The sequence below is a fragment of the Mobula hypostoma genome, chromosome 6 (assembly GCF_963921235.1).
Source record: "Mobula hypostoma chromosome 6, sMobHyp1.1, whole genome shotgun sequence".
Lineage (NCBI taxonomy): Eukaryota > Metazoa > Chordata > Chondrichthyes > Myliobatiformes > Myliobatidae > Mobula > Mobula hypostoma.
The window spans coordinates 184,172,068-184,187,978 of NC_086102.1; positions in this window are offsets into that span (position 1 = coordinate 184,172,068).

Genomic DNA, 15,911 nt, shown 5'->3' on the forward strand with positions numbered 1-15,911 from the left:
AGACATTTGTATTGTAATGATGTCAATGCATTGGGGGAAGAGTGAGATAGCAGTGTTGAGGCCATTGAATGGAGGAGCAATTTGATGGGCCTATCTCTTTTCCTGTTTCTTATGTTTTTGTTCCAGCCAGTATACAAACTTCTATTTCCATATTCCTTAAAATATTTTTTGTGCATTTTATTTTTTTAAACATCACTGCAGTTTAGAATTTTATTTTAAGTACGGGAAGATAGATTTGGTTAGTATGCCCACATGAAAATGAATCTCAGCATTGGTGACATATATGCACTTTGATAATGAAATTTACAGTACTTTGAACTTCAAACTTTTTGCCAGAATAGAGTCAAAAAGGTCTAAACTTGACTAGAAAGTGCAGCTGGTGAAAATACACAATAAGCATTTAATTCAAAAAAAAGCTCTTTTGCATTCTTGAAATCAGAAATTGAAAACCCCTCTACAGCCAAGACAGATCTTTGGGGTAAGGAATGCCCTGTTTTCACCATATTCTGTAGATCAGGGGTCCCCAACCTTTTTTGCACCGCAGACCAGTTTATTATTGACAATTTTCTTGTGGACGGCCGACGGGGGTGGGGGGGTGTTTAAGTTCAACAGTGCGTGACAGGGAATGAGGAAGGGTGCAGCTGACTCATATTGTTTCTTAGCGCCAAATCATATTGTTTTCTCATGGCCCTGTAGTTGGGGACCACTGCTGTAGATTTTGAGTAATCTTTGCAGAGTGGATGTGGAGAAGACGTTTTCTAATGTAGTAACATCCAGAATTGAGGATCTGTGATTAAAAATAAGAGTGTGTGCATTTTAGAAAAGGTTGGATGTTGTTTTCTCTTGGCCTTCTTCTGTCACAACCATGGATTCTGCTGTGGGTTCTACGCACCTGAGCGAGCAGACTGCAGAACAGGTTTGGCAATCAAACTCACGGGTATTCTTGTTCCAGCTGATTGCTGTTTCCCTTCTTTTCGTTCTAGTCTTGTTGAAACTTGACCAAAAGCACAGCCACATTTGCGGTCCCTGCTTATCCTTGCCTTTGTCCAGGAAAGAGGGCTACCATTCCAATTGATGCTGTAAAGGAGCAGTGTACATTTAGTATTTAGTCATTGTTTCCATCTGTAGTTTTGCATTTAACTTTAAGTTTGAGAGTTTTAGTTAACGGCCCTGTTGGCCTAGCTTTTGTTGTTTTTCTTTTCATTTAAATCCTGCAACAGTTCTTATTATAGTCAGTGAACTGTTGACCTGCTCCAGTGTCTTTCTCCCTCCACACTTGAGCCATAGCCAAACACTCTGATATCTTCAAAGGGCAGTAAAAGCAAAAACTTGAATGTTTTTAGGCAGAGGCAGATAGATTCTTAATAAGTAATATCAAAGTTATTGCAGGTAGATGGGAAGTGAAACGAATTATAATCATGAACTTATTGAGAGAAAAAGGTAGAACATAGAGTCTCTGGCTAGGATCTTTATGTCCTCGTTGTCTATGGGAATGGTACCGGAGAATTGGAGGGAGGAGAATATTGTCCCCTTGTTCAAAAAAGGTAGTAGGGATAGTCCGGGTAATTATAGACCAGTGAGCCTTACATCTGTGGTGGGAAAGCTGTTGGAAAAGATTCTTGGAGACAGAATCAATAGACATTTAGAGAATCATGGTCTGATCAGGGACAGTCAGCATGGCTTTGTGAAGGGCAGATCGTGTCTAACACGCTTGATAGAATTCTTTGAGGAGGTGACCAGGCATATAGATGAGGGTAGTGCAGTGGATGTGATCTATATGGATTTTAGTAAGGCATTTGACAAGGTTGCACACAGTAGGCTTACTCAGAAAGTCAGAAGACATGGGATCCAGGGAAGTTTGGCCAGATGGATTCAGAATTGGCTTGCCTGCAGAAGGCAGAAGGTTGTGGTGGAGGGAGTATATTCAGATTGGAGGGTTGTGACTAGTGGCGTCCCACAAGGATCTGTTCTGGAACCTCTACTTTTCGTGATTTTTATTAATGACCTGGATGTGGGGGTAGAAGAGTGGGTTGGCAAGTTTGCAGACGACACAAAGGTTGGTGGTGTTGTAGATAGTGTAGAGGATTGTCGAAGATTGCAGAGAGACATTGATAGGATGCAGAAGTGGGTTGAGAAGTGGCAGATGGAGTTCAACCCAGAGAATTGTGGGGTGGTACACTTTGGAAGCACAAACTCCAAGACAGAGTACAAGGTAAATGGCAGGATACTTGGTAGTGTGGAGGAGCAGAGGGATCTAGGGGTACATGTCCTTAGATCCCTGAAAGTTGCCTCACAGGTAGATAGGGTAATTAAGGAAGCTTATGGGGTGTTAGCTTTCATAAGTCGAGGGATAGAATTGAAGAGTCGCGAGGTAATGATGCAGCTCTATAAAACTCTGGTTAGGCCACACTTGGAGTACTATATCCAGCTCTGGTCGCCTCACTATAAGAAGGATGTGGAAGCATTGGAAAGGGTACAGAGAAGATTTACCAGGATGCTGCCTGGTTTAGAGAGTATGCATTATGATCAGAGATTAAGGGAGCTAGGGCTTTACTCTCCGGAGAGAAAGAGGATGAGGGGAGACATGATAGAGGTATACAAGATATTAAGAGGAATAGATAGAGTGGATAGCCAGCGCCTCTTCCCCAGGGCACCACTGCTCAATACAAGGGGACATGGCTTTAAGGTAAGAGGTGGGAAGTTCAAAGAGGATAGTAGAGGAAGGTTTTTTACTCAGAGAGTCGTTGGTGCGTGGAATGCACTGCCTGAGTCAGTGGTGGAGGCAGATACACTAGTGAAATGTAAGAAACTACTGGACAGGTATATGGAAGAATTTAAGGTCGGGGGGTTTATATGGGAGGCAGGGTTTGAGGGTCGGCACAACAATGTGGGCCGAAGGGCCTGTACTGTGCTGTACTATTCTATGTTCTATAGAAGTGGGGTTATGAGGGAAAGATTGGGTAAGGAAAGGAAGGTACGGGGGAGATGGAAGAGGAGATTGAAGAGTGGGGGTGAGGGCAAGAGGCTGAGGAAAAGGGTGTGAACACAATCATGTAGCCTAAATAAAAAGAAATAGGCTCAAAACATTCAACAGGTTGGACTGTACCTGCAGAGACTGCAAATGGGACAAGTAAGGGGAAAGAGGGGATTGTCTTGTGGACAAGTAAATTGAGGAAGAAATGAACATTATCTGAATTTGCCAAAGGAAAATTCTGGAAATCTGAAATAAAAAAATGGAAAATGCTGAATATCTGAATACTTATTTCTGCATCTGGAAGGCTGCAATGTGCCCAGTTGGAGAAGAGCATGTTATGCGTCAAGTCCAAGCATGCACTGGCTTTTACAGGAGTCATGTAGGAGGTCCAAGATCGAGAGATCAGAGTGAGACCTCTCCCTCTCCCTCTCTCGTTATTATTATGTATTGCAATGTACTGCTCCTGTATCACAACAAATTTCACGACATACGCCAGTATTATTGAATCTGATTCCATTCAGATTATGTGGGCGTGCACAATAGAAAGGAAAGAGGTAAAAGTGTAGGTGTTACGTCACATGTCGTGACACAGGAAGGATTTGTGTATAAATAACAATGAAAGAACGGCCCAAGAATGTCAGCTGAAATATCCTTTTGGATCTCTGGAAAGGAAAGAGAGAGAAAATATGTCTGGTGATAGTATCATGTACTGGGTGTTTGAAATTATCATGTGCAAAATGTTTAGTATAGAGGAGAAGGAAGATGGAAGGTTGGGACATGGAGAACATACCCTCATACTGGTGGAGAGGAGACAGGGTGAGAACACAAGTGCAGGAAATGGAATGGGTATGTGGGAGAGGCATTCATAAATAACTGAAAAGGAGGATGACTATCAGAATGGATGTTCAAAGTTCAAAGTAAATTTTTATATTCAAGTACATATATGTCACCATATACAACTCCGAGATTCATTTACTTGCAGGCATTCACAGTAAAAGTGCACACCACAAGATGAGCAAACAACCAGTGTGCTAAAGACAACAATCTGCGCAAATACAAAAAGAAAATAAATAGCAAAATTTTAGTAATAAGTAAATAAGCAATAGATATCAAGAACATGAAATGACGAAAGTAACTCCATCTGTTTTGGGGACAGTTCAGTGTTGGGGTGAGTGATGTTATCCCCTGTGGTTCCAGAGCCTGTGGTTGAGAGTTAATTAAAGTTCCTGAACCTGGTGGTGGGGGTCCTGAGGCTCCTGAACCTCCTTCCTGATGGTAGCAGTGAGAAGAATGCATGGCCTGGGTGAGGGGGTCATTGATGACGAATGCTACTTTCCTTTGACAACGTTCCTTGGAGCTGTGCTGATTGGTGGGAGAGCTTTACCCATGATGGACAGGGCTGTACCTACTGCTTTTTTGTAGGCTTTTCTATTCAAGGGCATTTGTGCTTCCATACCAGGCCATGATACAACCACTGAATATATACACCACCGCACATCTACAGAAATTTGTCTTCATTTTAGATAACATGCTGAATCCTCGCAAACTTATAAGAAAGTAGAGATGCTGCTATGCTTTCTTCCTAATGGCACTTAAGTGCTAGACCCTGGAGAAATCTTCTGAAATGATAAGACCGAGTTTGACGTTGCTGACCCTCTCCGCCTCTGAGCACCTGAGGAGGAATGGCTCATATCCTTCCAGTTTCCTCCTCCTGAAGTCTATAATCAGGCCTTTGATTTTACTGCCATCGAGTGAGAAGTTGTTGTGGCACCACACAGCCAGATTTTCAATCTCCCTTCTAGATGCTGATTTGCCACCACCCTTGATTCTGCCTACGACAGTGGTGCCGTCAGCAAATTTAAATATAGTATTGAAGTTGTGCTTAGCCACACAGTCGTAAGTATTAAGCAAGTAGAGCAAGGGGCTAAGTACACAGCCTTGTGGTGCACCTGTGCTGATGGAGTTGTGGAGGAGATGTTGTTGCTAATTGGAACTGACTGGGGACTGTAAGTGAGAAAATGGAGGATCCAGTCGCGCAAGGAGATATTCAAACCTCGGTCTCGAAGTTTATTGATCAGTTTTGAGGAGATGAGAGTACTGAATGCCAAGCTGTAGTCAATGAAGCGCATCCTGATATATGCACCTTCACTTGCTAGATGTCTCAGGGTTGAGTGAAGAGCCAATGAAATGGCATCTGCAGTTGATCTGTTGGGCCGGTAGGCAAATTGGTGTGGATCCAAGTCACTTCTCAGTCAAGAGTTAATATGTTTCATCACCAACCTCTCAAAGTACTTCATCAGAGTAGATGTAAGTGCTACTGGTCAATATTCATTGAGGCACTGGTATAGTTGAAGCCTGTTTAAAGGAGGTGGCTCCCTGACTCTGATGAAACAGGAGGTTAAGTATATTGGTGAACACTCCAGCCATTTGATCAGCTCTGGTCTTCAGTATTTGGACAGGTACCCAATCTGGGCCAAATGCTTTTGGTGAGTTCACCATCCTGAAGGATGCCCTCACATCAGCCTCAGAGTTTGAAATCACAGAGTCATCAGAGGCTGTGGGAATTCGTGAAAGTTGTAGATGGAGGAAATAGAAGAATGGAAGGTATTGTGGAGTACATTGGCTTATCCCTTCAGGTGCTTATGCGTATTAATTAATCTAAAATTCTTAGCTCAAATATGCAAATACAATGCCAGACAGGATGTAAAATTGGATGGGACTTCTGCCTCCAGACTGAGAAATCTGAAGAGCTATGTATGTATTCAAAAGAATATTCCAACAGAAGCTGAAGTAATTCAGCATTGAAACATGCATAATACACAAGGGGTTCAGAGAGAAGATGTCCCTTTTTTCACATATACATGGCCACCAGATTTTGACTAGAGAATGCATGGCATTGTGTTTAACTGTCAGCAATAACTTATTCTAATCCATAGACATTGCATTTCATTTACATTGACATAAAATTACTGTCATTACACAACATGTTTAATCTGTATTTATGCATATTTAATACTTCAAATGAGATATGATCCTCCATTCACTGAACTTACTTAAATATTAATTTTGTGTGTTGATATGAAATCTCTAATCGTGATTAAATGACTTGTGAATAATTGAGGTACTACAGACTGATTATACATAGGGAGCTGTAAATTCAAAGCTCCAACGCATAGAATTCAGAGATTTAATTGACAGGCATTCTGTCAGAAATCTCGAAACAGGTGGTGATGGGGTAGAACAGGCAGTACCTTGGAAAGACCAGATTGAGGAGGCATCTGAGCATAAGGAAGCTAAATACCAGGATCTGGTAGAACAGTGCCAAAGACGGGGAGGAGGGCATGATGCGAGCCTACAGAGTCGGGGTGTGGAGGTCTGAAGAACCTACTCTTTCCTTGGCATGATGGGGTCTGCAAAAAGAAGAGTCATCAGGACTATCACACTGAGCGAGCCTCCAGATGGCTATGGATCAAGAGATGTGACCCGTGGACCAATGCTGCTGGGGCTGAAGCCAGGGTCTGATCAACCCTGGCTGTGCTGCCCGGGTGAGGGTGTCTGATGTTGAAAGACCCAAAGCTTCCGATGATCCCAGGTTACATCACTGATGATGAGTACGAGCGCATCCCAGGATGTCTTTCAGCATCATCCCTGGAGTTATGGCCATTGCTAGCAAGTCCAGCATTTAAGGAGTTGGTGTAGGAGGGAGGGCATAAAATTTTTGGATCATTGGGCTCTCTTCCAGGGAGGGTGAGGCCTGTACAGAAGAGATGGTTTGCATCTGAACTGGAGGGGGACTAATATCTTAGCAGGAATGTTTGTTAATGCTGCATGGTGGGGTTTAAACTAGAGTTGCGGGGGGTTGGGAACCAGATTGCCAGAACAGTTAGTTGAGAGGTTGTGGAGGCAGATGTAGGTAAAACCTCAGACAAGGTTAAAATCCAAAGGTTGAGCATGGTGCAACTGGTGTCCTGAGCTGCATATTTTTCAATGCAACAAGCATCATAGGAAAGGTGGATAATAGCGCTGAAGATGAGGTAGCTGTTTGACAAATAGAGGCAATGTGCAGTGAGGAGAGGATTTTGATAGGGCAAAATTGCAGTCAACAGCATGAGTTGCAAGGTAAGAGGCAAAGAAAATTGACAAGAATGAATACAGGACTAAGGGTGTTATACGTGTACGCACAGTATACGGACAAAGATAGATGAACTTGCAGCATAGTTACGAATTGGCAGGTATGATGTTGTAAGCATCACTGAATCATGGCTGAAAGAAGATTATAGCTGGGAGCTTAATGTCCAAGGATACACCTTGTGTCAAAAGGACAGGCAGGTAGGCAGAGGGGGTGGCATTGCTCTGTTAGTAAAAAAATGAAATCAAATCATTAGAAAGAGGAGATATAGGGTGGAAAGTGTTGAGTTATTGTGGGTGGAGCTAAGGAACTGCAAGGGTAAAAAGACCCTGATGGGAGTTGTATACAGACCCTCAAACAATAGTAAGGATGTGGTCAACAAATTACAATGGGAGGTAGAAAATGCATGCCAAAAGAGCAATGTTACAATAGTCATGGGGGACTTCAATATGCAGGTAGATAGGGAAAATCAGGTCAGTGCTGAATTCCAGGAGGGGTATTTCTAGAATGACAATAAGATACCTTTTTAGAGCAGCTTGCGGTTGAGCCCACTAGGGATCAGCTATTCTGGATTGGGTGTTGTGTAATCAACCAGGATTGATTAGAGACTTAAGGTAAAAGAACCCATGATATGATCAAATTCACCCTGACATTTGAGAAGGAGAAGCTTAAGTCAGATGTATCAGTATTAAAGTGGAGTGAAGGGAATTACGGAGGCATGAGAGAGGAGTTGGCCAGAATTGATTGGAAAAGAACACTGGCAGGGAAGATGGCAGATCAGCAATGAATCACTGGAATGAATTCACATTCAATGAATCACATGATCACTGGAATTTATGGAAGCAATTGGAAAGGCATACATCCCAAAGAGGAAGAAGTATTCTAAAGGAAACATGACACAGCTGTAGCTAACAAGAGAAGTCAAAGGGAAGATAAAAGTCAAAGAGAAGGCATATTATAGGGCAAAAAATTAGTGGGAAGCTAGAGGATTTGGAAGCTTTTAAAAACTAACAGAAGGCAACAAAAAAGACATTATGAAGCTAAAGATGGAATACAAAAGTAAGCTAGACAATAGTATTAAAGAAGATACAAAATGTTTCTTCAGATACATTAAGTGTAGAAGAGAGATGAGAATGGATATCGAACTGCTGGAAAATGATGCTGAAGAGGTAGTAATGGGGGACAATGAAATGGTGGATGAACAGAACAAGTATATTGCATCAGTCTTCACTGAAGAAGACTCTAGCAGTATGGTGAAAGTGCCAGGTATGAAATGTGTGAGGTTACCATAACTAGAGAGAAGGTTCTTGGGAAACTGAAAGATTTGAAGGTAGATGAGTCATCTTGACCAGATGGTGTACACCCCAGGATTCTGATAAAATGGGCCGTAGTCAGCATGGTTTCCTCAATGAAAATCTTGTCTGACAAATCTGTTGAAATTCTTTGAAGAAAGAACAAGCAGAATAGACAAAGAAGAATCGGTTGATGTTGTGTACTTGAATTTTCAGAAGGCCTTTGACAAGGTGCCACACCTGAGGCTGCTTAATAAACTACAAGCCCATTGAATTACAGGAAAGCTTCTATCATGGATTAAGCAGTGGCTGATTGGCAGGAGGCAAAGAGTGGGAATAAAGGGAGCCATTCTGGTTGGATGCCTGTGACTAGTGGTGTTCCACAGGAGTCTGTGTTGGGACGGATTCTTATTATGTATATGTCAATGATTTTGATGCTGGAATTGATGGCTTTGTTGCAATGTTTACAGATGATATAAAGATAGGCAGAGGGGGAGGAAGTTTTAAGGAAGTAGAGAGGCTACAGAAGTACTTAGACAGATTAGGAGAATGGCCAAAGAAATGGCAGATGGAATACAATGTCAGGAAGTGTATGATCATGCACTTTGGCAGAAGAAATGAAAGGATTGACTATTTTCTAAATGGAGAAAAAACTGAGACACGGAGGGATTCGGGAGTCCTTAAGCAGGATTCCCTAAAGGTTCATTTTTAGGTTGAGTCTGTGGTGAGGAAGGCAAATGGAATTTTAGCATTCATTTCAAGAGGACGAGAATATAAAAGCAAAGACATAATGTTGAGACTTTATAAATCACTGGCGAGACCTCACTTTGAGTATTGTGACCAGTTTTGGGCCCCTTATCTTAGATAGGATGTGCTGAAATCAGGGAGTTTTCAAAGGTTCACGAAAATTATTCCACGTTTAAGTGGCTTGTTATATGAAGAGCCTTTGATGGCTCTGTCCCTGTATTCACTGGAATTCTGAAGAATGAGGGGAGACCTCATTGAAACCTATCGAATGGTGAAAGTGGATGTGGAGAGGATGTTTCCTATGTTGGGAGAGTCTAAGACCAGAGGACACAGCCTCAGAATAGAGGGGTGTCTTTTTAGAACAGAGATGAGGAGGAATTTCTTTAGTCAGAGTGTGGTGAATCTGTAGAATTCTTTGCCGCAGGCAGCTGTGGAGGCCAAGTCTTTATGTATATTTAAGGTAGAGGTTGATAGATTCTTGATTGGTCAGGGCATGAAGGGATATGGAGAGAAGGCTGGAGACTGGACTGAGAGGAAAATTGGAAATGGTGGGGCAGGCTCAATGGTCTAAATGGCCTAATTATGCTCTTATATCTTATGGTCCTAATGCCAATCCCTAAATACCTCTAAGAAAATTGTGGTGAGTTGACTTTTTGGACTGCTGCAGTCCTTTCTTTCATGACCTGATTAAGCAGGGCATTCCAAAATCTTCATGCAGTGATGCAACAGCAGTGGTATGACATGTAATATCGGGATGCATTTTCAGGTAACACACTAAAACTGCTGGGGTACCTCCACAGGTACAGGCAGTGTCTATGGAAATGAATAAGCAGTCAATGTTTTGGGCCGACACCCTTCTTCAGGACTGGAATAAGAGGGGAAGATGCCAGAATAAAAAGATGTTGGGGGGGGGGGGTTGTTGGTGAATTGCCACAGTGCATTTTATAGCTGATGACTAATACAGGCATAGTACACTGTGGTGAAGAGAATGATTTGTCCATTTTTAGTCTCTTCAATTTCCTCAGTATTTCCTTTTCATTTCATTGACTACTTTCTGATTGACGGTGCAGCTGACAATACCCTGTTCACATTCGCTGAGATGCTGTGACACTGAAACTGTGTGAAATGTTGTAATCCACACTTACCAATTTAGCAGGTGCTGTCTGAACCCCAGCTCAAAACACAGTTTCAGGGAACCCTTTATATTCCTGCCACCCTCTCCTCAACAAGTGGAGTTAAGTCCAGACCAAATACGCTGAATGAAACAATGGCAAGTTTCCTTGGGATTTCACCTGCTTTGATGGACATGGGTTGTCCTAAGAAGCGTCTGAACAGGATCTAGGTAATGCACACAAAATGTTGGAGGAACTCAGCAGGCCAGGCAGCATCTACGGACCTTAGTAAACCGTCAGTGTTAATGTGACCACTTAATCCAAAAGTAGCATATCAGGCTCATCTCTGTGACAAGTGCCAGACCCTGGATCAAACAAGGGATCACCCCTTTACATTATCCTCTCAATATAAATTCTGCTGATATGTCATTGAAATAAACGCCCTCTCAGAAAAAAAGGCCAAGCCATAATTGTTGAACTTCAAGCAATCAATAAACATTGTGCCAGCTACTTTCCAGGGGCGGCATGCCAGCCCAGTGGCTAGTACAATGCTTTACGAGCAGTGTTCAATTCCCGTCGCTGCCTGTAGGAGTTTGTATGTTCTCCCTGTGACCACGTGGCTTTTGTCCAGGTGCTCCAGTTTCCTCCCACACTCCAAAGATGCACTGGTTGGTAGGTTAATTGGTCATTGTAAATTGTTCCCTGATTAGACAAGGATTAAATTAAGGGGATTGCTGAGTGGCAAGAATCTCTGGCTTGAAAGGCCAGAAGGACCTATCCCACACTGTATCTCAATAAATATATAGATAGATAAATAAGTGCTTTTAATTAGACTCCTGGTTCACCAGAATTTCTTCTCTATTGTCTATGAATTCTACTGTGAAAACAATTTTAAAGTTGTCGTTCTACATTTCAGCCATTTTCTATTCTCTGTTGTAATATTCTATGTCTCTGTCTCTAAGGAATCTGTAATTACTTTTGCTCATCTCTTCTTACATACTTGTGGAAACTCTTAAAATATTTTATTAATTTTCCTGCTGATTTACTCATATTTTCCATCTTCTTGCTTCTTCTTTCAATTTCTTTTTGTGATTCATCAGCCAATTTTAAAAGGTAAAGCTAAAAATGTACCGTACCAAATTGAGCACATAATCCAATCTGAGACATCAGTATAATGCTGGTAAAGTGCTGCAATATTGGGGTGGCAACTTCCAGGTGAAACATTAAAATAACACCTTGTCTGTCCTAACAGGTAAATGTAAAAAATTCCTGGAAACCATCTGAAGAGAAACAGAATACCTTTTACTGCTCAGTATCTATTCATCAAGTAGCTTCCGTAATACAAATTCAGCAGCCATGCAGTGTGCAAATGATCTCCAGTTTTTTCCCTGCACTGCAACAATAATGAAACTTCAAAAGTTGGCTGTAGAGTCCTTTGGGGCATCATATTACTGGAAGTTCATTGCATTCTTCAACTGTTGAGAGAGGTTTCCCCCGTAGTTGTAAACAGCCATGTGCTCTGGGGAAGTTTTATATAGACCTAGCCAAATGGGAGCCAGAAGAAGTAAAAGCAGTTTTGTTTTGCTTAAATCTGCACTACATGCAGTCTGTCGCAGGTTGGTAGTTGAAATATTAATTTGTATTCGATCTGTGACACTCATATTAGAACAACAAATCATAAAAGGATACCATGCATCAACTAAGTTAGTGTGAAATCTGCTACATTTCAAAATAAAACAACAATAAAAATTATTTACTTATGCTGAAATATATTTGTATTAAGCTGTCCCACATTTGCCAGTTGGTGGCTTAGACCTATGAACAAAATAGTCATCATTACTTTTTAGGAGTGAGTTAGGGTGTGATTTTTAGCCTGAGGAGCTCCTAATGCATTTTAAGGTTGATTGATGCAGTTTATGTAAATATGTGTGATCTATTTCACGTGTACAGATGTATGCATAGGCAATTTGCAAAGAACCTGAAATAATCTACACACACACTTTGCCTGAGTTTTTCCTGTGTCTCATGTTTCGTAATGGATTTTATTATTTTGTTAGTAGTTCAGAATTTACATAGTGTACTGACAGTGAAGGTGAGATGGTGGGCGATTTTAAGTTCTTGAGGTGTCAACATCTCCAAGAATCTATCCTGAGCCCAACAGACCGACGCAATTACAAAGAAGGCATGACAGCGGCTATATTTCACTAGGAGTTTGAGGAGATTTAGTATGTCAACAAGGACACTTGCAAATTTCTACATATGTACTGTGGTGAGCCTTCTAACTGGCTGCACCATTGTCTGGTACGTTGTGGGGCGCATTGCACAGGACTGAAATAAGCTGCAGAAAGTTGTAAACTCAGTCAGCTCCATCCTGGACACTAGCCTCCATAGGATCCAGGACATCTTCAAGGAGTGATGCCTCAAAAAGTCAGCATCCATCATTAAGGACCTCCATCGCCCAGAACATGCCCTCTTCTCATTGCTACCATCAGGAAGAAGGTACAGGAGCCTGAAGACATGCACTCAGCGTTTGAGGAATAACATTTTTATTTATTTATTATTTATTGATTGCGATACAGTGCAGAATTGATCCTCCCAGCCCTTCAAGCCATACTACTCAACAACCCCCAATTTAACCCTAGCCTAATCACTGGACAATTTACAATGACCAATTAACCTTCCAACCAGTACGTCTTTGGATGGTGGGTGGAAACTGGAGCACCCAGAGGAAACCTACATGGTCACAAGGAGAACGTACAAACCCCTTACAGGCAGAAGCGAGAAATGAACCTGGGACGCAAATACTGTATACTGTAAAGCATTGTGCTAACCACTGTGCTACTGTGCTGCCCTCTCCTCTCTGCCATCTGATTTCTGAACATTACCTCATTACTCTCTCTTTCTCTCTTTTTGCTCTATTTATTTATTTTAACTTTATAATATATACTGTATATACTTAATGCTGTAATTTACAGTTTTTATTATTATATATTGTAATGTGCTACTGCTGTATAGCAACAAATTTCACAACGTAATGCTGGAGATATTAAATCTGCTTCTCATTCTGATTCAGAATAGTCACTGCCCTCAAAACTACCAGGGTTATTGAGAAGCTCACATGGGTACATGACTGCTTAGCTGGATGAGTCTGCAAAGCTTTGGATTAATTTTGGCAACACCACAAGTTTGAGATGCTGTCTTGAGCATAATAGAAGGAAAAAAGGTTCAAAGGTTCAGAAAAAAGAACATTTACAAAAAAAAATGTTGTAATTAAGAAAGGCAAGTCGAGTAACCTGGTTTAGTGTAAATGGGTGATTTATGGGCAGTGTGTATTCAGTGAGCCAAAGGGTCTGTTTCTGTGCTTTAACTCTCCAGGTCTCTAAAACCATATCCCAGTGGAAGAGAAAGGGAAAGAAAAGTGGTTTTCATAACATTGAGGAAAATGAACAGAATGAAGAGTGTTTTTAAATTCCACTGGCTCAATGAAGACAAGAAAAACAACATTTTTAAAATACTCATTACCAAGCTACCATTAAGGCGTAGAATCATCACCACAAATATTGGAGGTGACTGGGTCAGGTGCACCAGGGTTCAGTACTGTTTGTGACTTTATAATTGCAACTGTGATAGTGGAGGAAAACCTTCAGAATCTTGAGGAAGAGTTCAAAGGGCTTTATCAGAATTAGAATCAGAATCAGGTTTAATATCACTGGCAAATGTTGTGAAATTTGTTGTTTTGCAGCAGCAGTACAACAATACTGAATGATAAAAACTGTAAGTTACAGTAATAAATATACATATATTTAACTTTTTATATAGTGTATATATAGTTATAGTTGTCAAGATTTTAAAAAAAAAGCTTGACCATACTACCTCAAACAACATACTGTCAAGCTTTGAAAAACAAACAAATGTGTACAAATGCAGTAAGTGACAAGGTTAGGCCTTGTCATGGTCCAGTCCGTGAAGTCCGCATTCCGTTTCACAGTCCGGTCCATCGACCCTTGCTCCAGGTTTTCCTGTCTACCCTGTTTCTGTTCCTGTTGAGCACTAATTAAGGCAGCTGATTCTTGTTGGGGCTGGCTGCATAAATAACTCCAGAGACCAGGGTATGGCTGCTGGATTGTTCTTGTCCTTACTTCTTGTTCCCCTTCCCCTTCCCCTTCCCCTTCCCCTTCCCCTTCCCCTTCCCCTTCCCCTTCCCCTTCCCCTTCCCCTTCCCCTTCCCCTTCCCCTTCCCCTTCCCCCTCCCCTTCCCCCTGTTTCCTTGCCTGAAGCCTTGTCTTGCCGGTAACTCTCGCCTCGCCTGGCTTGAAGTTCTTGTCTTGCCTTGCATTGCCTGAAGCCTTGCCTTGTCTTGCCGGTAACTCTTGCCTCGCCTCGCCTGTAGTCTTGTTTTGGAGCCACCCTGTACCTAGCTCCCTTCCTGTCCCTTGCCTCTGCCGGGTAAGTCAGGCTGTCTTGCTGTTACCCTGCGGTTGGTTCTGTCCCTTCCTGTCCCTTGCCACTGTTGGGTAAGTCAGGCCATCTTGCCGTTACCCTGCAGTTGGTTCTGTCCCTTCCTGTTCCTTGCCTCCGTCGGGTAAATCAAGCCATCTTGCCGTTACCCTGCGGTTGGTTCTGTCCCCTCCTGTCCCTTGCCTCCGTCGGGTAAGCCAGGCCGTCTTGTCGTTACCTGCGGTTGGTTCTCTGTCTCGCCTCAAGTCTCTGGCCTCGCCTCAAGTCTGAAGACTCCAGCCTCGTCCTGCCTGCCAGCCAAGTCTCGTCCTTGCCTAGTTCTGGGGTCCGAACCAGAGGCAAGACCCAGGTTCTGGGTCCTTGTCCAGTCTCTGGCTTGGAGTCCAAGCCCGGACTCCTAGCTGTCTTGTCCAGTCCTGTTCCGGGTTTCTGGTTTTAGTGTCCATGTCCTAGCCCTCACCCTGTATCCTAGTCCTGTCCCTAGTACTTCAGTGTCTGTGTCTTGCACTTGGGTCCGTTCCCAGCCACCTCCTTATGACAGGTCTATGTAAAGGTGAAAATGAGATATAGCCATATTTATAGATAAAATTTCCCCGTATCATCCAGGATCAAATGGGAAGCAGAGATGTCAGTTTGCACAGTAAAAAAGATATTAAAGGAGCAGGTCATGGAAAGATGATCAGATATCAGCATGAAACATCAATTTTCGGTCTTTCCTTTAAAGTATAGAATAACACCACACTTCACAACAGGATACACCTCCTGCAGAAATACTAATTTATTGTAGGCTCAGTACAAGCAGGAAGAACAAAATAGAAAAAAAAACAATTGATAAAGAAGAACATTATAAAGAAAGCCAAAAGGAGTAGTATTTTAGACTCCCTAGCAAATGGAAGACAACAAGATAGGTTATCAGATACAGTATGATATCTCTAAGAAGTATCTCATTAAGATTGGTCATGGTGTACATGAAGTGAATCCCACCATTGTTCAAGAATTGCTAACATGTAATACTTCTGATAGGAGTTAGGATAAGACCATATCTTTGTCCGGTAATAGATAATACTCCTTGTGAATCTGAAAGTTCAGCACAAATAACACATATCACAGAGAATGCAAAGAACCGACGACTTGCAAAATGTTAACAATCTTTAAAAAGGTTCTAAACAGAAACCAGGAAATGAAAGATCAGTGAGTCT